Source organism: Mercenaria mercenaria, chromosome 19, assembly GCF_021730395.1.
Source record: "Mercenaria mercenaria strain notata chromosome 19, MADL_Memer_1, whole genome shotgun sequence".
NCBI lineage: Eukaryota > Metazoa > Mollusca > Bivalvia > Venerida > Veneridae > Mercenaria > Mercenaria mercenaria.
In genome coordinates, this window is record NC_069379.1 from 8,320,946 (window position 1) to 8,345,876 (window position 24,931).

The 24,931-nt window shown below is 35.2% G+C and overlaps 1 protein-coding gene across 1 annotated transcript in view; it reads right to left on the reverse strand.

Annotated features, from left to right (window-relative positions):
• The window catches only part of LOC123543080 (uncharacterized transmembrane protein DDB_G0289901-like), a 102,074-nt gene that overhangs the window by 35,002 nt on the left and 42,141 nt on the right, over positions 1-24,931 (reverse strand). The window lies entirely within an intron of this gene.

A 24,931-nucleotide genomic window follows, 5' to 3' on the forward strand; every position in this document is an offset into this window, starting at 1 on the left:
CGCACCGGAATTGGAGGATATGCAGTTTTACGCAAGAAGCCTTGAGTATTTCGAAGGATGTAAGTATCTCGTTTTGAATTTATAGAATAGAATCGTCTGTATAAAAACTTTAATGATAAGTTTTGATAAGTTTGTTTTAAATTATAAGGCTAAAATGCCCACGAAGACTAAAAAAAACATGATACATGGCAAGACACTGTACAATTTATCAATACAATGATATAGTTAGGCGGAGAAGGTATACAATAAATTTACATTTTAAATAAAAATTTCAAAAATATCGAACATTTAAGAACACATGATAATATAATACTCATGATTTCATTAAAGTAATATCAATCAGTGCTTAATCAGAACTTAATCACAATTTGGATATTAAACATGTCATAGATTTGCCATTTTACATATTTTATTATTTAGTAATATTATTAGTATATACATGTAGAAGATGAACAGTTCTCCTACAAAAATTGCAAACACGTGAACTCAAATTTGCCGAGGGCCATATTTACTTTATACACTGTATATATGAGAGTCGTTATCGTGCCTATAAAATGAACCTTTGACAATAAAATATTGCTATAGACAGTGTCAACGCGCACATGAAGCGGTGCAAATTCAAGAGCAAGTTGTAAAGTAAAGATTTTATTTGTTTGGGGTTTAAGCTGTTTTTCAACACTCGTCCACATGAAACAGATGTGGTTGGCGAAAGATTTCAAAAACAATGTCTTTTATCAACTCGTCATAGAGAATATAAGCCCCGCCCGAGGATCAAACACACGGCCCGGCGATCCGTAGATCTTCGCTGTCCTTATTGAGCTAATAGTACACATTTGGCCTGTCATGCGCCTGCGGAGCCCATAGACTGCCTGTATCTTCCTTTTCACTCGGCCTCCTTGCGGAGGCAGGAAGCGGCAGTGCAATTTTTTTCGTACGGATTCATGGACTCCACCGCCTCTACGATTTAATTCAGCGAAAACTTGAAAAAAAAATCGCAAGCGCTTAGCCCGAAGATATGACGCAGATGGCATTGCACAGTCACGACACGAGCATTGTTAAGAGGCCGCGGGCTGATCGTGCAGCCAACGCACGATTATATGTAGGTATGTTGCCGCTCGCTGTCCTAAGGCTTGCAGTACCCGTGAAATCGCACGGATATTGAGCAATCATCGCGGAGCAACCAAAGAGCTGACGCACAATTGCCGTACGGCGGCCTTGATATGGCCAAACTATTTTTCAGATGGTTATATACATTGGCGATCTTGTATCGCAGCCTCTGCACAGAATTCGCACGGCGTCGTACGAATTCCATGGGAAGCATGCGGAGACTGTACGACAACTGCACTGAAATTGCTAGATTTCTGTATAATCTCCGCGCAGCCTCCGTTCGGATTTCTCCCGGCCTTCCCCCGAGAGCCTGTACAAAATTCGTCTATAATGTGAACACATACGCCGTAGTCCGTAGCCGATGTTCCCAAAACCGCAAAGAAAATGTTAGACTAATTGATCGCGCCGGATCAAATGTGAATTAGGCATAAGCGGGTGGGCTGTAAAAGAAAGGTTAAACAGACCTTCTTTTGGCAATTTAGTTTGAAATATTTCCGCTTGTAAAACCTCTGAAATCGACAGTTCGCGAACCGTTTAGTCCATATGACATATACGCGTACACAGTTTTTCTTTCGTATTTTGATATACAACTATGCGACAAAGTGTGCAGGAGTGATGACATCCAACAGTTTTGCACGATGAATAATGAGAATAAAGTGTCCGAAAGATCCAAACACTTGTGCCACGTGAACTAATATATCATTTTATGTCATTGCTTTTTTTGTTCTCAGTGCAGTGAAAAAATATTCAAAAAATGTTTTTGCATTTTGTGTAACAATGTCTTCTTAATGCAAAATATTTATCGAGAATAACTTGATGAACAGTTATTTATGTTTCTTTGATACGTTAACATTGACTTAACCTTCTAAGGATATTTACTTTATATTGTCATAATTTTTTATATATATATTTAACGTCATTCTGCCCATAGAAAAGGCTTAATGTGGCATTTTTTATACATTTTGATATACTCGTTTGATCTTTTCCAAGAAGACTAAAATCGTTCTAGTCTGAAGAGAGGTTTTCAAACGTATTTCTGGTCATTTGTGAAAGGATAAAGTACAGTTCTTTTTTCTGCATATGAATGAAGAAAAAAAATAACTTGTTTAGCTTATTCAGATAGTTGCAGCAGAACTCGCGGACAGTTTTATCGCTGAATGCACATTTCTGATATATGTTATATTTATGAACAATTTCACGTATTATATCAGTCTAAATAAATACAACGGATTTATATAGAAATGTTCTTAACGCACTATCTTTAAAAAAAAACGCGTTCTTTTATTTTTGTGTTCGCAAGGTATATTTAATGTAGAACAAATAAATAACGTCTTTTTTAATTTTTTTTGTGTGATAAGTATATTTAATGTGTTTAATGAAGATCTAAAAAGGATTCTATTAAAGATAGTCCAGAATGTAATGTCTGCGTTTTCTCTAAGTGTAGTTAGGAAGACCAAATTTGCATTGCAATACAGATATGGAATTTTATTTCTACGATAGTGGAATCTATAGGCTAGGAGATTATCTGCAAAAATGTTATTCTTCTATGAGAAGCATCGTAAGCTTGCTGCTTCTTACTTCGAAAATTTTTGATGTCTTAACATTAAATTCTAATTACTGTGACTCAATGTAGACCTGGAGCAACTTGAACGAAATGTATCTTAAATGTATATATTACGTAACCATGGAAAGACTAACCCCAACTTTTTAAGTCAGTATATTAAACATATTATACACTAAATGCGCGCGGACATGCAATATTTTGAATTATCACTTCCCGACATGCGCAGAAAACCGCTCTAGCTCTGCAATGGGCAACGTCGAATTTCAATTGAAACAAAAGTGAATGACACGGGAAATTTATAAATATATAAACCTTGCTTGAATTTATTTATAAATAACAAGCGTTTATATAACATATATAATTGATAGCATATATTTGATAGCCTTAGATTGATATTTTATGTAGCAGTAGTATTATAATGGTTGAAATACTTTAAGTGGTTAACCTTTAAAGCAAAAATCCAGGACCCGCCCCTGATTACCACACACAGGTATATCAGTAGTAATAAGAAATAATCACTAGCCCATTTGTCTAAATATCAGTCAAATATAATGACCCGGGCATATTTTGGAATATTCTATATATTCAGTTTGTAAAATCTTTTAATTTCGTGCGTAAAATTATTGTATAGTTCTAAAACGACTATTTTCTTGGGAAATGATAAATAAGATTTCCACTTGCCAAGATAACAGAATAGGAACTTGTTTGTTGAGATTTAATTCCGTTGATTGATGCAACCATTATCAAAGGTCATTTCACACATACTCTAAACAGGTTTTTTTCGTTTCGTAACAAGCTAGAGTTGTCACTGCTTTGATATTATTAATAAAAAGACGCCGAAGTAGAAGGCGTAGAATGAAATTGGTATTGTGATCCACAAAGGGAGAATACTGCGACCTCGTTTAGGAATTGCGCGATGGTCCTGGAACTTTTAGCGTTGTTTTGCACTACCAGAAGGAAAACAAGATAATAACGGTAAAACCGACGGACGTTCCCGAAAGTATGATTATTGCATATTGAAAGCAGAAAAGAGGAATTCACCGACAATATATACATTGTACCTCGTTATGTCCTGAATCTTCCAAAAACATTTCTTGGAACTCCAATAAGCATTTGTTGAGTGAAACATCCCATCCAGTTTCTCTGGGCCTGGGGCCTGGGGTTAGTAAGGAAATATCTGGACAAGGGTGGTACTACAGTTTATAAATGTTTGTACAATCAAAGGGCAATAACTCTGAATCCAAACGGTATATGACGACAAAACGCATATCTCCTTTTAAAAGTGTAGATTCTAATGAATTTCATTGCATTCCAGCCAGTGGTTGCTGACTAATTATTCGAATAAGAAATGGTACTAAATAGTATACTAATGTGGAATATTCAAAGGGCAAAACTCAGTGAAAAAAAAACAAACAAAAAAAACATCCGAACAAAACAAGAAGGGAATCATGATGACCCTTTACCGCTCACCTGTTAAACGTGGCCTTTGAATCAGCAAGATAAACATTCTGATCTAGTTTTATGAAGATAGGGTCATAAATGTGGCTCCTTTGATTTGAGTTTTGATCTAGTTTTTGACCCCACATGACCAAGTTTCAAACTTGGCCCAGGAATCATCAAGAAAAGCATTCTTCCCAAGTTACATAAGATAAGTTAAAAAAAAAAGTTCTCTAGAGTGTTAACAAGCTTTTACTTCGATGTGAGCGGGGACCTACTTTTTCACCCCGCATGAACTAGTTTCAAACTTGGCATAGGACTTATCAACTAGAGGATAAACATTCTGACTAAGTTTAATGAATATATGATAAAAAATGGGGCCTTATTTCATATGAACAAAAGGAAAGGCGCGAAAGTTACGTAATCGCTGCTTAGTGATAACTGGCCTCTGCTTTGACGATGTCCGCGTATAGTCAGGGAGAACATTCCTTAGGTGACGTCGCAGCTGTTCCGTCTGGTGTACAGAATGGCCGGGAAGTTTATTTTTAATTTGAAATGCAACACAATGTGTGCGACTTATAATTCAACCTTGTTAATAAATGGAAAGAAAATATAATGTAAATATAAGAAATTAAACTTGTTTTGGTGTTTATGCGAAATGAACGACAGAATAGGATGGGCAAATTAAACATGAATCGCAAGCGATTCATGCGTTTGCCGAATCTGTTATGTCGGTCATTTCAAATGAACACCGAAAATAATTTCATTTCTTAACTAAAATCTATTATGTCGGTCCTTTGAAATGAACACCGAAAATAATTTCATTTCTTAACTAAAACCTATTGCAAAATGTGGGTGGTCTCTATCGTGTTCACAATCAGTAATATCAAATTTTAGCCGTTTTAGGGACCATAACAGGAATACTTCATGGGAACTGGCCTGTTTTCAAAAGGAACAGAAATATTATGCCGATACAAGTTGTGTGCAGGTTTGATTAAATTTAACTGCAATATGTAGTCTTTATCGTGTTCACAAAAAATTATGGACAGACGACGACGGACGTAGGGCAATCATAAGCTAAAAAAAAAAAAAAACTAAAAAGTGCGCCTTTCCTCATGGAAGTGAAGCATCCTATGAAGATTCCCTGAATTCCAGCCAGTAGTTGCTGAGAAATAACAAGAAGTACAGGACAGCCGGACAGACGAAGTGGTGGTTATATGCTTTCCAATTCGGGAAACATAATAAACTAACGTGTGGGAAAAAACCGGGCCGACTTTGGTAATAGAGCTAAAATTTAAATCCGTGCATGTTTCGGTTTAGTTTTGGCTTACCATCCGTATCTGTTTCGACGTATATGAGAAATGGCCCGTTAATAATAATGCATTCATAATAAAAAATTATAACGAAATTTTTATGGACAGTAAACGTAGTTGCCTGTTAAAAAGTCGATGAATATTATAGCTTTTAATGCTAATTTTAATAACGAATGATATCTCAATTGACTTAATGCAATTAATAACATGCGTACATGTTTGATGATACACAGGCATTTTCGAACTTGATTACTGGACGCCTAGACAACTCAAACAGGTTAGGCGCGGTCACAGGACACTGAACCAAAATGCGCAGTGTCGCGTTTTTTCTGTTCCGTGGTTTAGCGGGAGCTTCCGAGCACGAAGATAAAAGCGCCTCTGGTATCATAATGAGAGATGTAAATTATGGTAACCTCATTATGCTTAGTACTATGCTGCATTCTGCATGGTGACAAGGGGCATTGTTTGTGCATGCTCGCATGTCTTTAAACCAGACATCTGAACCCTCTAGCTTATTTGTCGCCACCGGTTACAAATATGGGCGACTCCTCCAAAAGACTTTTAGAAACGTTAGTAGAAGGATAGTTCAGGATACAGAAACCGCTCTAATTGAATAACTGTGTTAATGAGTGATATGATTTGAAGATATTTGTTTGTTTCGTTGTAAGATCGAAATATCTCTCACCAAGTGAACACTTTTATTCGTATTAAATGACAAACATTTTGATCGTACATGTAAAACAAGTAACTTTCCTGTTCTATAACGATGTCTTTACTAAATTCTACCCAGTTTATAAGTACTTACCAGTGAAAAATATATTAAATATATTTCTTTGTAAAAAAGTACATGAATTCCACTCTAATATTCCTATATTTCAATGCACAACATGTAATAAAATGTTACTTTCTTGTAAAGACTATAATTTCTGTTTTGAAATCTTAAGTTGAGAATGTTCAAAGACGCGCCAAAGAATAGCTGTATTCTTCCGTATTTCCATGATGGTAATAATACATTATTTGCTTGTAAAATTTGAGACGTTACAAACTGACAGTTGCATATATTAATAAAGCAAAGAGAATGTGTTTAACTACTAAACATTCTATTAGAGACACGCCATAAAATTATTGTATTCTTTTGTATTTCCATCATGGTAATTACGAAAAGAAATTGACTGGGTAAGTTTGCAGGTAAAATTGTGATAACACATTAATTCACAGAGGGCCTAACTTGTCCATCTGTCATCTTGTAGAATGATTGTAGTTTTCAGTATATAATTATCAGAATGATTTCCATGAAGTTCGTGTGGGAAGAAATGTAGGTCACTAGGTTGTGGTGGGTTTTTAAATGAATGTAGCTTAATCATATTCTTTGGTGTATTGAATTTAGACCACCCTTTGTTTCTACAATGTATAAGATATGTATTTATCTATGTCTGTTCAACAATACTGAAAAGAGATTGACGGAATGGGTTTAAGGGGTATCTGGGTTTGGGGGTGGTTGCGTTGAAGGCCTTCTCCATCATGAAAGCTAGAAAGTTGCCATTAAACAGACAAATGTTTCGGCGTTGCGTTTAAACCAACAAAAAAAATGAATGCAGTGTGCATTTCAACACACAATGTTTGATATAAAAATCTGACGATCAATAGCCTAATAAATGGGAATAATTCGAAAGTTGAGGCCACTATTTAATCACCATTCCAATCAGCGGGCTTTAAAGACCAAACACAATCTAGTGACTGATTAATTCCATCCGTATAAGCTTCGTGAAAATCATTCTGATATTACTAGTCAAATACAGCTATATTTCAAAATGATAGGCTCTCCCTGAATAAATATGTGTTCACAACTTTATTGATCATGTAAGCCTTTCTTGACAAAACTATAGTTGATTCCCAAGAACGGGCTTCGAAGCAATAAAAAACGAACAATTTCAACCTACATGTACCCATTTACATCATTTTATTTTTCCAGCGGGCTAATTTGTCCCTCGGCAATAAACTACGCAATATATGCGTTACAAATAGCAACATAGGCCTTGAACAGACTGACAGGTTTTGAAATCATTAGATCAAATTTTGTAAATGTATACTTGTTCAAAGGTAATTTATATTGCACGAACAGAAAGACTGACCATTCACGTTTATTTATGTATCTACTTCGTCTACATCAGACGTGTTTTACAATCATTCGATCGAATTTTGGTAATGTATTCTAATAACTTTATATTTCATAAACAAATATTGACATTTCACGTTTATTTATGTAAATATTCCGCCTACAGACTGTGGGGAGCTTCCTCCTATTGAAAGTGGTTCGGTCATTCTGGACAAAGCCGATGGGATGTTTTATAACGACACAGCTACAGTGACATGCGAGAGATCTTGGAAGACGACCTACAAAATAGCATGTACAAAAGAGGGATCATGGGAAACAGCATCATGCCCAAGTATGTATCTACTCTGAACAGAACCGCCTGTCCAACAACAATATAACGTTTTTTACAAGTAGGCAAGTAAATCAAACTTTCAGAAAGTATATACCCAACAACCAAAATATAATCTAGGAAATACAAAGTAAGTAAACGTTCGTTTTAAACATTGCAGTTTGCAAAATATCAATATAATACTTTGCTTCATTCATTCATTCATAGAAGATACATGGCCACTACATTTATTTCGTTTTATGTCTTTTTATCATAGTTCTCTAAAATGAGGTAAAGATTTGTTCAGCAATGTTCGGTGCTTCTTTAAATGTTGTCAGTTTTCTATAGAGTGAATAGGGAATACTATTTAGGCTTATGTTACCAATAATACTAAAAGTCACGTTAAAATATTTCCCTTAATGCCTGCAGTACACTTAGGGTGTATAGAATTGATGTAATTCATATTACTATATATTCATTATTCAACCTAATTAAGTTTCAATGTATCGAATTCGACATGCGCTGATTATTGAAGAATAGTAATACATCTCGATGTACCAATATTAATCTATTTTAGCATACATGCTGGTGGAAACGCACTCCGATTGGTGGGAATCAAAGGTAAAATAGTTCATAACAAATGTCACAGTACATTTAATAATGTTTTCTATTTTGTTCAAGGTATCATATTTGCACAACATTGCCGTATGAGCTCACACAAGTACACAAGATACTTTATTTTAAATGTGTGCGTTAAAGGCACGGTTTAAACATAAATGAATATTAGACAAAATTAATTTATTCCTCATAATTCTAAATTGACATGTGTCAGAACAGTATTAGTATTTTAATATTTTTGCTCTCCATAGCAAAAATTTCAAACAACAACGACAGTTTTTATCACAGTTAACTGGGTAAATTCAAAGGCCTTAAACGGAAAGGAAAAATTGAACCGAAACCATAATCATTGAATGAGGAATGATTTAAGAAAATAGTGCTCATACTTATATGTTCGTTCAAGAATGAAAATAAAATTGTTGTCTTTTTAGATGCAACACTTAAATATGCGATTGAATACAAAAAAGCAAGGGGTTCATCGACTTATGAATGTCTCTGCTTAACCAATAAGATCGCTTAAATCAATAGATATTGGAATTGTATACTTATATACAGTGGACAGCAGTTCTTCAGTGTAATTTTAGACATAAACGATCTTGTTAAATTGCCAAAAGTGACGTTTTAAGCGAAACAATCGGTGCTTCTTAGAGGAGGCATATTTATCATCCATAGGCCTATCTGGTGTTACAGGGACCTCCGTGTCCTCCGCTTCAAATAACTTGACCATCATCTATGCTGGTTCGAAGTTTCTCTTAGTGTGTAGAATTCTTCATTTGAGGAAACAATCCATCTGACTTATGAAAGGTCGATGGATCTACCCAGGTGTCCGGCCAAGACTGAAACAATGCCCGAGGGTGCACCTTGGGTCTTCCAACACCATACAAAGATGGAAAAGCCATCGTATGTCCTTAGTTGTGTCCGTGTGATTCTAAACATAAATTAATACTTGCATGACTAACATAGAAAACGGAAATATATTTACACATTCAAATAGATTGATCTAAGATTCACTGAATATTATAAGACTTGACGTAAACGATAAAAAGTATTTATGATGTAGCCTATATGAAGCTATGTGCTTTCTATTTTACAAAACAAAAGTTGTATCTTCTTTGATATTCATTACAAATTATTTTCCTGGTAAAACAGATTTTGATATATCTTTGCTAACAGTTAGTCTTATGAATGGGCCTTGCATCCCATAAGTAGTTAGCCAGTCGGAGCTTTAGTTTTGAGAGAATTATGTCTTAAGTGTGGGTGGGGTAATTCCATACTTGTCCTGCCTTACATAACAAATAGGTGAATTTCAATGTTTTTATATCAGCTGAACTAAACGTAAAGGGGTATAATGTGTACATTATAAACACATGCTGACATGATGTAGGACATTTGATTCTGCAGCATACCTTTACAAAAATATGCCACTTCATACGCACTTTGTAAAATCTTATACATTTTTCATCTACCATCTTTGCGGAAAACCACAACATTTCTTGATACAAGAAGAGAGACAAATCCCATTTATTGAGAATAAAATCTGGAAAGTAGATACTTAATACTTGTTAATGACTAGACATTGCAGAATTATGGGGATTTTTCTGTGCTTTGCATGTGAAGTGACCTATTTGCCCTTGACTGCAGAAAAAGACATGAGAAAAATGCAGAAAATGCCAAACTTTCTTATTTCACAATTTCAATTATTTTTATGTGTAAAAGTAACCACTGCTTAATGAAATGTATTGTACTTGACTCTTAAAATCATACTTTAAATCTTTTAATTCTCAGTTGCTATTAATTTGATATTGTCATACAGCCTTTACACACTCTTAGCGTTGCTGTACTGGTGAAAGCAATGGGGAAAAGATACATACTTTGCAATTAAATATATTAAGAGCCTGGTGTATATTTACTCCTTGTGTTATGTTTTCTATTTCAACTTTCTGATATTTCATCGTCTTTATGTTATTCTGCATAACCATCACGTGAGGAGTTATGCACTTCCGGTGCCCCATACCTCAGATGCAGCCTCTGCAGATTTTGCCTCTTGACTTTGCCATATCATATTGAAAACAAAATGTATACAAATATAAACTTGTTATTATATATGCAGAACAATAAACTCCTAGGTTTTATATTCAATTCTTTGAATTAAAGTATTAACAGTGCATAATATATAATCTACCAGAACATATACGGTAATGATTTACATAGCATGTGTTATGCAAAATAAAAAAAAAAACTTGCATAATTCATTAAATATTGGTGCAAAAGTTATGCACCTTTTGTCATATGATGTGGGTGACGATGTGGAACAACTACTTAAAGTTTGAATTAAATATGCATTTTATAATAACTCAGCTATAGTGAAAATGCATCAAAATTAACCTCAAAGTCTAAGTAACACGGGGCTTAATTCATGAAAATATTGTGCCAGAGTTATGCACCTTGTGTCATATGATGTGGGTAATGATTGGAACAATTATTTTAAGTTTAAATCAGATCCATGCAGTAATAACAGAGATAGAGTGAAAGTGCATCAAAACTTTAACCTGAAATTCTAAGTAAAAAGGGAAAACAATTTATGAAAAATTTGTGCCAGAGTTATGCACCTTGTGTCATATGATGCGGATGGTGATGTTGAACAACTACTTTAAGTCTGAATCAAATCAATTCAGTAATAAAAGAGTTAGAGTGAAAGTTCATCAAAACTTTAACCTGACATTCTAAGTATAAATGGGGAATAATTCATGAAAAAAAAAATTGTGCCAGAGTTATGCATCTTGCTTCATATGATGAGGGTGATGATATTGAACAACTGTTTAAAGTTTGAATCGAATCGATTCAGTAATTAAGTGGAAGTGCATCAAAACTTTAACGTGAAAATCTAAATGAAAAGTGGGGGATAAATAATGAAAAATTTGTACCAGAGTTATGGCCATTGAACAGATGATGCGGGTGATGATGAGGAATAACTGTTTTAAGTTTGAATCAAATCCATCAAGTAATTACAGAGATAAGTAGAAAAAAGAGAGAGTTTAAAAATAACTTTAACCAATAAAATCTGGAAAGTAGATCCCTCGGAAGCACCGAGAACAAGGCAAACAGTGAAAATTGCAGACTCGGTTTGATTGAGTCTGTTCATGAGCAGTAATGGAAAATGCAACACTGCTCACGCCCCCTAGCACCGGCTTAAGCAGTATTCAATCTTCAAATCTAAATGAATTGAAATCAATGATCCCGAAGGACCAGAAAATACAACAACACTGAGATGAAGTCGGGGCGACTTTTTACGGCCGCCACACAGCACTTAACACCCGCTGTTGTGAAGTAAATAAAATCTGGAAAGTAGATCCCTCGGAAGCACCGAGAACAAGGCAAACAGTGAAAATTGCAGACTCGGTTTGATTGAGTCTGTTCAAGGTGAGGACGCGGAAAGACGCCGACGCTGACACCAGGTCGAGTAGGATAGCTCTCCTTATACTTCGTATAGTGGAGCCAAAATGATATTTAGTTAAATACGGTATGATTCGTTCAGCCAGAATTATTTTTACACATGAATGGATTGAAATTCTGAAATAAGAAAATTTGGTATTTTCTGCATTTTTCTCATGTCTTTTTTCTGCAGTCAAGAGCAAATAAGTCACTTCATAGGCAAAGCACAGAAAAAAAATCCCCATAATTCTGCAATGTCTAGTCATTAACAAGTATTCTCAATAAATGGGATTTGTCTCTCTTCTTGTGTCAAGAAATGTTGTGGTTTTCCGCAAAGATGGTAGATGCAAAATGTGTAAGATTCTACAAAGTGCATATGAAGTGGCATATTTTTGTAAAGGTATGCTGCAGAATCAAATGTCCTACATGATGTCAGTATGTGTTTATAGTGTACACATTATACCCCATTACTTTTAGTTTAGCTGATATAAAAACATTGAAATCCACCTATTTGTTACGTAAGGCAGGACAAGTATGGGATTACCCAACCCACATTTAAGACATAATTCTCTCAAAACTAAAGCTCCGATTGGCAAACTATTTCCGGGATGCAAGGCCCATTCATAAGGCTAACTGTTAGCAAAACTGTATCAAAATCTGTTTGTACCAGGAAAACAGCCTTAAGGAGACTGCCCCTTTGTCCTCTTTAAGAGGTTTTCCTGGACTACTTTGAGCGTTCCTTGTATAAAACAGTGCTGATGAATTTAATATCAAAGTTTTCATTGAATATAATGAAAATTGTTTTCGGATTCTTTTAAGGAAGCCTGCGAGAATCTTGATGGTCGATTAGCTGACATAAAATCCGAGGAAGAGCACAATTTCATAGTTCCAAACAGTCTTCCCTCTGACTTTGAAACAGGTGCTTTAAGAAAATAATTTGTTTGATTTTTATCTTTTTATAATTTGTTGAAAATGGCATCGAAGAAAATATCTAGCTCCAGCTGTATTGAAGATGGGAATATCTGGCTCTCGGAAAACTGTTTACGCAGTGCCTTGGCAGAGCCTCTTTACCGCCTAAACAGTTACCCTAGGGTCCGATATTCCATATGCAACTTCATCGAGTAACGAATCCGCATAGTACCAGTAACTTATAGTAAAACATGTAGTTAATATGTATAGTTTTACCATTATACTCCCAATGTGAAAAATGTCTGTTTTCGGCCTAATCTTTTATTATTCCACAGATATTAGTAAATACAATTTTTTCGACCAGGTTCAATCGTATAAAACCGTTATATTATTAACCTAAGATATAATTGTTATTAAATACATTTAACTTTACGAAATATATAAACTATTTGTGTATGTAGAGCTACATTTATAATTAATTACCATGCAGCAACAGTCAGTTGTTAAAATATATCCTAGTTTTTTAACTGTTAGTACACAAAACAATGGGCTGAGTAGTAGTACATGTATTTAGTTTTTACTATTCCAAGCCTAATTCATAGTTTGGTAAATGCATACAATGTTGTTAATTTTATATATACATAATTCTTCATATATTCAAATATGACTTTTTTGCAATATTTGGAATAACGTTTATATGAGCCGTGCCATGACAAAACCAACATAGTGGCTTTGCGACCAGCATGGATCCAGACCAGCCTGCGCATCCGCGCAGTCTGGTCAGGATCCATGCTGTTCGCTAACAGTTTCTCCAATTCCAATAGGCTTTAAAAGCGAACAGCATGGAGCCTGACCAGACTGCGCGGATGCGCAGTCTGGCCTGGATCCATGCTGGTCGCAAACCCACTATGTTGGTTTTCTCATGGCACGGCTCATATCTCAACCAGGTCATAGGTTCTGGGTAGGCGGCAGAGGCAATTCAAGCGGCTTTGTCTGGTTAGATGGAACTGCAGTCTCTGGAGGGTACACAAACTGGCACTCTGGAGAACCAAGCGGCGCTCATATAGATCAATGCATCCAATTTTTCTCCTCTATATCAAATTACTTCTGGAATGACGAAAACTGTGATGTGACACTGTATGCAGGTGTGTGCGAATTTTACTGACAATAGTTATTTGAAAGCATCCACTCATGTTATTGAGATATATAGAAGTAAGAGGACCCTAGATATGTTGGAAAAACTTTTGGCGCAACACATTTGTATGTATTTGATTTAATGCTTGTATTAAATGTGATTGACATGTTTATAAGTGTTGTATATATTCGCACATGTATACATCACATTTAATATGAATAATTATACTAAAAACTAGAAGTATGATTATATCATCAAATAATTCGTGTTATCAGGCTTTGCTTGATCATCCTTAATACAGTTAATTTATTGCTTTTGTTGGAATGTATTGGCAATATTATCATTTGTAGGATGAAGAATTTACGTGTGAGGCGGTCACGGAATACATAATATCTCTACAACATTATTCAAAACAGTAGAATAATTTCTACAATAGAAACGATACGAATAATATTGGCTTGATTTGTTTTCTTCTTCTTTTTTTTTTTTTTTTTTTTTTAAGCCTTCGTTGAAGACGTTTTCTCGTAAAGAAAATTCTTATTAATGTAGATTTTAATGCACATTGTCTTTGTTGTAAAGTTATCTAATTTCTATCATATGGTCAAATAGATTTACAGGTCCGCTTGGATTAACTTGAGATAGTATAATTAGTCTTATTTAACGGCATTTTAATTATTTCATATGCAAAGGTGTTTTATTCATACATTTATTCTTTAGACTGCAAGATTTGTCCGGTTGCAATTGTCGTAAATTTACGAGGAAACTACGTCAGTGTATGCAAGACCTAGACTTCTCTAATGTCGGCGTGCAAAACTACATTACGTAAAATTTCATTTAAAATATTGATTTATCTGCTTTGAATTTTTTGGCAAATATCATACATATATTACAAGTACTGACTTTGTTATAAATAAGTTACATTTGGAATAGCAAATTACCCCCTGCATGGTAGTTGTTAAGATATTGTGTCCAGTGTGTTCTAGCTGTTATACTAAGATCAAGGTCGTGGCCAAAGCTAAATGCTTTGCAAATTGCCAAGTATTAAGTTTTGGCCACGATCTTAATCTGTTTCATTTTGATCTCTGGATTGTGTTTGACGTGACAAGCTATAGTACTAAAAAGATGCCTCCGTGACTGAGTGATTCAACTCACTTGCCTTCTATCCATGTATGTTTAAAAACTCGCTTGATGGTCAAGAATTCTCCCATATGAAAAGGTTATCTAGATGGCTTATAGAAGGTCAGTATTTCCACCCGGGTGCAACCTCGTGTCTGTAATAATATCCATAGGGACAACTGGGGTTTCCCTCCGCCATTAAAAGCTGGAAAGTCACCATATGACCTACAATTGTATCGGTGTGATCGCTAATCTCTTATCAATTTTATCAAATTATATACATTATAGTATCTCACTAGCTGATAGGTTAAAACACTGATTGATTTTCGTATTTCGACATTTTGACAACATGTCTTCCAGTGTAAAAAATGATAAATTGTTGAACTGTTTACATGTAAATTTATAGTTATAATGATTGTTGTCTTTATCAATGAAATGCAAGATGATAACTGAGGAATTTATAGCAAAAGGAGTGTCATGTTCATGGAAATATAGCAATAACTGAAAAATGTATAACCACAGGGAGCGTTGTGTTCACCGAATAATAGCATAATTAATTGAGGAATTCATTTTCTTGCAGCCAAGCCTAATAAATTTGAGTATATTTATAGAGGCAGTTACATAATGTTCTATTTATCCACCTTTTGATTTAAAATTATTCTTGATTAAAATTACCCTCCAACTAGGTGTGTGTCTGCCTTAAACAACAATTTAAAAACAAATACGCCACTATTGTATGTGGCAAGTCTACTTAGCTACTTTGCTAAATGAACTTAAACAGCTATCATTATTTTATAAAAGAATAAAGGTAAAACTAAGACTAATCATATGTCTTATTCCCAACTTCTGAATTGCTAAATATAATGAAATAACTTTAATTTGCTTTATTATTATCTCAAGTATTATCCGAAGTCCTTTCGCAAATAGGATACCCATTCCCAGCAAAAAAAACAAAACAAAAAAAACGTGCGAGCTAGGTTACATTTTTAACAGGTCATAACGCCATTTGATAAAAAATAAATGATAACCGTGTTTGTCTTTTTTTTTTTTTTTTTTTTTTTTTGACAAAGTGATCTAATACCACTCCTTTCCAAATGCAATATTCCTTGATTTAAGTGACAACTTATTAAGTATTCGAACAAGACTTCAGAACCATTTAAAGCCGATAATATGGCATTAAATCCAATTTCCGCGCAAGAATATTGTCAAACCAGTAAGGTGAAGAGGAAGTGTTGGAGTTTACCTTAAATCCTGTTATGGTAGCAGGGTACACTTCGAATTTTGGCCCCGTCAATATCTTTTCTAATTAGAACTTTGTGATTTTGGATGCCTGTAAATTAATGTGGGAGATAATGTTTGTTAATTATTTAGAAAATTTATATAGCCGACACGTAAAATTCTGATTTCTGTTGTAAAACTAACTGCTGGTACCTTTGTATAAATCAATGAGACACCTTTTCGCGGAAGGGTTCTGTGCTTGTTGATTGATACTCAGGAACATTTTCGCTATTTTGTGAAAAAACGAGCTGGATGGACCCCCATTCCGTTTATATCCTGAAGTTCAGAAAGGACTATTTAATTGAGAAATGCAATAAAATTGGACATTGTTCTTGCAGCGGGATCATTGCAGGCTGTTCAAAATGTGCAAAATTGATGATTTTGGCATGCTATTTTTCATGGATGGTGTAAAACATTCGTTTTGATAACCTTCTTTATTCTTGTATGAGAATCCTGATCCTGCCATTAATTAAAAGCACGAAACATGCACGCAATTTATAAAATGGCAACCCTGATTCTGCTCATAAGACAAGTGCAATATTGCGACTCGCTACATGTAAGACCGTCCGTGCCCAAAATTTTCGAATCTAAGTGTACCCTGCTACCCTTAATCTAAATGTTTGTTGTTGTTGTTGTTATTGATGTTAATGTTGTTGTTGTACTATTACCTGTCATCAGTAGAATTTTCAGTCTTGTTTGTTAATTAGGAAAATAAGTTCAATCGTGTTATTACCTGCGGCCTGGAAAGCAACAAGTAGTGTAGTACATGGGTGTTTTCACGTGTTTCCACGTGATTTCACGGCTTATCTCATTTATGGAACGCCGTTTTGTGCAAAAAAGCTGGCATAAATAATTTTAAGGCAATAAGTTATACTGTACATGTATGGGAAATAAAGCTATTCTTGTCCAAAACAATAACTTTCAGAATCAAGAAATTCATATTTCATATGTCGACTTGTAAAACATGTGGAATGGAGTAATAATTATGTCCTTCATTAAATGATGTAATAAAAAATCAAGCGCGCTATTCATTCTTTTATTTTCTTTATAGGCTGAGTGGTCACACATACATATATATCTATTTCTGGTGTGTATACTTCTGGCCGCCGAAAATCATTCGACTATGTTTTAATTCGTTTTGAAATACGTTTCGAAATACGAGTGTCAGTGGTAAAGTGTTTTACAGACTCAATCTATATTATGTGTAAATAATGATGGTATGTCAGTTGATTATATTTTTCCTTTTTTAATCGTATTTGTATTTTGCTGTTGATGTTGTAAATTTGGAAGGCCACGTTTGAAATTAGATGTATATGATTGTTTGTATATTTCCTAATAACTTCATTAGTTTCATTACTACTATTATTACGGTAACATTGTCAAACAATTTTCTACTGTATCGATAAGGGCTGGTGTTTGTTATTATGTTCTGAAGGACCACCAAAGACCGGCATTTCACTAGGAATTATTCAAGCACAAATACTTTTCATTTTTCCGCTTATGATAGAACTTTCATGACAAATCGAAACATAAATTTAACTTAAAGTTTTCGTTGAAACAAAGAACAAAGAAGAATTTGTATAAGTGGTCTTTAACCAATACGTGTTTTAACTTCATCCACGAGTCAATACGACTTTATAATAATTATTATCATCAATAATGTGGTTATGTTTAGACCAACAGAAACGATTGTAAATATAGATTTGATAATTTTGTGTACCATTCCTCTCATGTATATTGCAATAAAAATACTTTCAGATAAAAAATGAATCTTTTTTTAGAATTTTAAATGTAACACGGAATAACACATGTTTATTGTAACACCACTGAACATTACATCAGTTATAAGTTAGTGTACCCGTAATGATAATGTTCTCTCATTCTACATGTCAGCGTACTTTTTAACTTTTTTAAATGTAGCTGAAGAAGTATCTAGACTTCCGTAAAAGACGGAAAGAGCTGAAATAGCGTACGGAGAAAACGTAATTTGACGATTGTCATTACGGGTCCACGAACTTATGCTTCGCTTCAATCAAAAAAGGTACAGTATGTCTATTGAGTGAAGATTTGGATATTAATGAAGGAGTTCGAGTTATCAATTGCAGCTGTATTTACCTCCCCCCCCCCCCCCCCCCCTCCCATATCCATCAGGCCTTATATAAAGTGAATTTAGGACGTAAACAAACGCTAGATTGTTCCCATTTAAATGCATTGCTTCGATGCAAAATAGCATAAAAATTAATAATTGTTCTTTGATATGGCTATAATACGTTGAATGATTGCTCTTGGAATGTCAGGATGACCAACCCACATAACATGCGTTTCGGTACCATACACACGAGATAATTGCCCGGTTCATATAACAGTTTTGTTTACAATTTCCTCATTACTTAATTGATAAGTAAAGTAAAAATCATCAAAGAGAGGAAAACGAGTACTTTCCCCGACACGAAGCGTGTTCAAAACATTCTCAATACTTTTTGCCCACTTCGCCAAAATGTTTCCTTTTTTGCCAGGACCAAACGGCTTGTGTGGGTAACGTACACACTCTAAGACAAAGTGTTGAAAAAATAGGGAATATGTGGCAGGCGTTTTGTGTCGTGGGAATCGCAATCGCTCGTTTCCTTCTTCAACGCTTTTTCTAATTAAAACCTGACAGGAAGTAAAATCAAAATAACCAAACAATGTTGCCCGAATCGAGCTATTTTTCCCATGTGTATGATACCAAAATGTCATGTGGCATTACCCACCTCGTTGGAAAGAATATTTTTTCCAGGGGATGCATTCTTAAGAACATATAAGGTATTGAAGGATACTGATTGCTCGCAAAATCAGTTTACAATTGAACCTGCCTTAGTAGTCGCCTGGATTTAGCAACCCTGTTTTACGTAGTCAGTAAGCTTAATTTCCTAAATTGACATTTTGTTCCGACTTCAGCTTGTTTTATGCTGTCATCTGCTTTTAGCAGCTTAATTGTTTTGTACCTTTTCCTGGATACAAGGCTTAACGGCGGCGAGAGGAAATAGACAATAGTTGATCGACTGTTTAAATGCTGTTAAATGGAAGTGATAAAAATCCACGATTCATGGACTTTTAAGATGCGGGATGCTCGGAACATTCTTTTCCCTTAAACAGGCTGACTATTTCCAACTGTGAGATATCAAATCGCTAAGAAACGCTAAACACTTCTACCTGCTGAATATTAAATCCTTCAGAAAGGCTCAAAGATTCTATCTGTCAGGTACAACCTCTCCAGAGCGACCCTCTCTTAAGCAAAAGCCTCTCTGTAACAACATCATCAAATTTCCCTAAGCTGAAACATACTATCAAATTTACCTCTTTAGAACAACAACCGCTACATAACAGTCAATTTTTGCATTTCACAAAGGGTGTTGCTCTACAAATGTCGCACTAAAGTCCCTACGAAAAGCTTCGTGCATTAACTGTCAGGTATTATACTCATTATAAAGGCTTAAAAAGCGTCCAATGCAACTATCAGGTATAAAGTCCCAAGAAACAGTTAAACGCTCCCAACTGTCAAATAGGTCCCTAATAAAAGCTAAAAGAGCTCAGCTGTCAGATATTAAGTACCTACAAAAAACCTGAACGCACACAATGGTCAGATTTTAGGTCCATGATAAAGGCTTTTACGCACTCAACTGTCATTTTTAAGTCCCGAATGAAGGCTTTAAACGTCCTACTGCCAGGTATTAAAGTTTAAATCGCCCTCTAATAAAGGCCTAGAGCGCCCAACAGTCAGATATCAGAGCGCCCATTTCTCAGTTATAAAGTCGCTACTAAAAGCTTTAAGCACCCAACTGTTAGATATTACGTTCCTATATAACAAACGTTTAAAGCGCTTTCTAGTAAAAGCCTAGAGCGTACAACTGTCAGATATAAGTCCCCAGTGACGATTTAGAGCTCCAGATTGTCAGATATTGGGTTCATAATAAAGGCTTAACGCGCACAACTCTAAGATATAAGGTACCTAATAAAGGCTGAGTGTCGGGCTGTCAAATTTTAAATCTTTAATAAAGGTTTAAATGCGAACAACTGTCAGGTATTGTTTTCATGATAAAGACTTTACGCGACAATCTGTCAGATATAAGTCCGTAATAATGCCTTTAAACGCCATACTGTCAGATATAATGTACCTGTAAGGTTTAAATCACCCAACTGTAAGACATTAGGTTATAAAATAATGGCTGATCACGCACCACTGTCAGATATAAGGTTCCATATAAAAACATAAAGCGCCACACTGTCTGATATTAGGTCCCTTTTAAAGCTCAACTTTCAGATACCAGGTTCCTTATAAGAGCTTAAATCGTATATCTGTCTGATATAAGGTCCCTATTAACGGCGTTACGAGCGAGCACGATTGTCAGATATCGGATTAAAGCGCCAAATCGTCAGATATTTAGTCCTTTATAAAGCCTTAGGATGCCCAACTAGGTTCCTTATAAGAGCTTAAATCGCCAAACTGTCTGATGTTAGGTCCCTAATAACGGCGTTACGCGCTCAATTGTTAGATATCAACTTAAAGCACCCAATTGTCAGATAAAGTTACTAATAAACATTTAAAGTGCCCTTTAATAAGGCCTAGAGCGCCAAACTGTCAGATATAAGTCCCCAATAATTATGACGATCTCGTGCGCCCGATTGTCAGATATAAGGTCCCCAGTAAAGGCTAAGAGCACCAAACTGTCAGGTACTGAGATCTTAATAAAGGCTCTACGCGCCAGGCTTTCAGATATTAAGTCCCTTAAAAGGCTTTTACACGCCCAACTGTCAGATGTTAGTCCCTAATAAAGGCTTTAAGCACCAAACTGTCTGGCATTAGGTCCCTAAATAGACTTAAAACGACCAAAAGTTAGATATAAGGTCCAAAATAACGGCTGATTGTGAAACACCTCTGGATATTAGGTTAGACATCAAGGCTTAAAGCGCCCAACTGTAAAATATTATATAGGTTAAGGGCGCACAAATGTCAGATATTAGGTTCCTAATAAAAGGTTTAAGCGCAAAACTGTCTGATATTAGGTCCCTACTAACGGCGTAACGCGCAAAACTATCAGCTATCGGCTTAAAGCATCCCATTGTCAGATACTACGTTCCTAATAAACGTGATAGAGGCTTAAAGTGCCCAACTGTCAAATATTAGGGGCCTTGATAAAAGTTTGATTTTCCAACCGTCAGATATTAGGTATTTCTAAAACCTTAAGCACAAAACAGAGAGATACATATATCAGATCATAATACAGCCTTAGATGGCCAAATTAATCAGAAAATATGTCCTTAATAAAGGCTTAAAGCGAGCAACTATCACATAAAAGGTCCCTAGTAAAGGCTTAACGCGCCCAATGTCAGATATCAGGTGCTTGAAGAAGGGTTAGAGCGCCCAACTATTAGATATTAGGTATTTGATAGGACCTTAGAGCTTACAACTGCCAGGTATTTTAAAAGTTCTTAATTATGTCCGAACCGTTAGATATTGGGTCCTTAATACAGGCTTAAAGTACCAGACTGTCAGATAATAGGTCCATGTTAAAAGCTCAGAGTATAATAGGTTTTTAAAAGAGGCTTACAGCACTCAACTGTCATATAAGTAAGAAGAGAAGGTATTTAATGAAACGATAAATAAACGGCGCATGTGTGCCTTCTAGGCATAATGATACATTAATTTCTGGATGGCATTCGAGCTAAAGGCCTTGGGCTATTATTACACTTGGTGTGCAATTATGGGAATAATGCGAAGGCAAACCATAAATTTACCTCATGGTAATTGCCTTTACATTATGCAGTGCCATGTTTACGACTTAAAATGTCCATTCGATATATTCATGAGCCTCATTTTGAATTAACAAAGCATTAATTCAAAAATCTGCATAATCTCTTTAATGCCACGTGAAATCTTTAGCAACTTTAATACGAGATCGCACTTTTAAATTTTATAAAACCCGGGATTCGCAAATGGATAACACGAACTCTGTACCGATAAATTTTACGCCGCCATGAATTTGATTTGCAAAGAGTTAACAGCTCGTGTGTTTATATGAAACAATTACTGAGGAGCTTTTGAATTAATATTGGTATTTATTGCGGACACATATTAAGTCCAAACTGTTGTCACTCGGGTAACATATCAAAATACAAAAAAAAAAGTATTTAGAAATTATTTACACATCAGTATAAACATTTATATGGGGCTTCTTCTTGCTTACAAATAATGCTTTATAATAACAAAATCTCTTTGTAAAACTGATATGCCCCCTTGATGTTCTATTTGAGGAAAGTGTAATTTCGTAAGTTGTGTGTGACCTTGACCGTTGAACAAATAATTAAAAAACATCACTGGTCATCTACATTCAACAGACAAATTATTTTACGAAAATTAATGGCCAAAGGGTTCTTTCATTATCTTCACCTTGAAGGTCACTGTGACCTTGAATTTTACTACCTATCACACCCCCAACCCCCACCCCTCCCCGAAAACGTGGTAATGTATTGACTAAAGGCAATCACCCTTTGATTTCTGAGTGGAAACTATTTTCAGTTTAAATAGAGGTTACTGTGGCCTTGATCTTGATCTTTGAGCTTACATCCCCCAAAATAGGGGTCATCCACAGACCACAGGTAATTATGATTGTCGGCGAACTCGTTCTTTAGTTATTGAGCGAAAACTGTTTTAGTGTAGAGGTCACTGTAACCTTGACAAACCAAATCAAAAAGGGTAATTTACTGACCACAGGCACTCATCCTGTGACGTTTAATACTGTAGACCAAAGCGTTCTTTAGTTATTGTGCAGAAATCTTTTCCATTGTAGATGTAACAATGACCTTGACCTTTGATGTACCGATCCCAAAACCAACAGCGACCATTTATAGACCTAAGGTAATCCTCTTTAGAGGTTTAATGATTGTAAACCATAGCATTACTCAGTTATTGAGCGAAAACCTTTCGATGATCTGCACGCACGCTTTGAATACATACTGCAACCCTGGTTGAAACATTTAATTTTATGTCGCCACTGTTGTTTGTTTCATTTGAAACGGTTGCGATGGATTTAGTCTTCTTCCACGAATGTTTTTCTTCCCGACAACTTCATGCTTTGAATGTCCAATGTCGTTCTCAACTCCAATGTACAGTGCCGAATGTCGAACTTCTTGCTAAATTCACACACTTAATAGTTTCCGTAATCTAAATTTTCTTATTATAAAATTGGTCATACGTTTGCAATTTTTATATGCCGAGAACATGTGTGAACTTTGAAAGCAGTTGTCCTAGTACTGTAACAACTGTTTACATGCCAAACTTGATCCAACATTTCTTACTTGAAAAGTGGCATCTTTTACAAAATGAGAGCTTAAGGCCTGTGAGGTCAAGTCATGCTGTCAGATTCATGTGTATTGTATGAAAGCAAGTGGCTTCTGAGAAAAGTTTATTTGCAAACTTTAACAACAATTTCTAAGTAAAAACGGGTCATCATTTTGACAAAATATAAGTTAGATTTATGCATCTTTCCAAATGAAGTCACATTACCGAGAAAACTGTTTCGCCAAGCAGTTTTTGGAGTAACCTGCTTACATGTAAAACTTTAACCAGAATTTTAAGTTAAAAAGGAGGACAAGTTAAGAAACTTAATTTTTGAGCTATGTAACTTGTCAAGTGAGATTACCTCATGATGTCAAATACACGTTGGATGTTTGAAAGCATTTGACCAAGCGGTTTCATAGAAATCTGCTTACATTGCAAAACGTTTATGACGTGGACGCCAACGCCGGTGCAGATTAAGGGTGGCAACAAACGACTTGACTGTTTGAAGAAAGAACACACACAAAAAAACAACAACAACAACAAATACTAGAACTAAAGATTGAAACAATACAATTTCGTATAAAGATAGGATCGCAAAGGCATTTGTTATATACAAACATGGCCAAAATTATTGTTACACATCTGTCCTATTGTACGATAGGTTTCAATAAACCTTTGCAAATATTTTCACATATCTATTAATATGAAAACATTTCACATGTCAAGACACTTGATTACAAAATAACAAAAACATTGATAAACAGCGGCATTATACAGTTGCTTTTGAGGTCATCACATCCGCTCTACACGTGCACAAAGGGCAGTTGTCGACACCAAGAGTAACTCCTGCGTCACATGGGTATACACAACGTATTGGCGGGCAAACACCAGGGCTGACTGTTGAGCCCTGCAATAAATACCAACTATGAAAGCGCAGTGTAACGCGGTAATAAAACGCAACATCAAGATTAACAGTACTGAATAGAAACCCATGTTTTAAACTGGATGTATTTAAAGTTGTGTAATAAAAGCGTTTCAGTATAACTTTGCACATGAAACATCTGAGCAACTGAATGAATACAATAAATTATCAATTATTAATGGTTTTTCAACCAGTTAACAATGATAAATTTCAGAAATATTACATATGAATTGACAAGATCGGCAGACCGTGGGTTTCGGCTTAGCAATTTATTGCAACTTTATTAACTGTAAATGATCTGCGTTCAAGAGTCTGCTAAATTAATATATTTTAACATGTTATATAAAATGAGACGCACC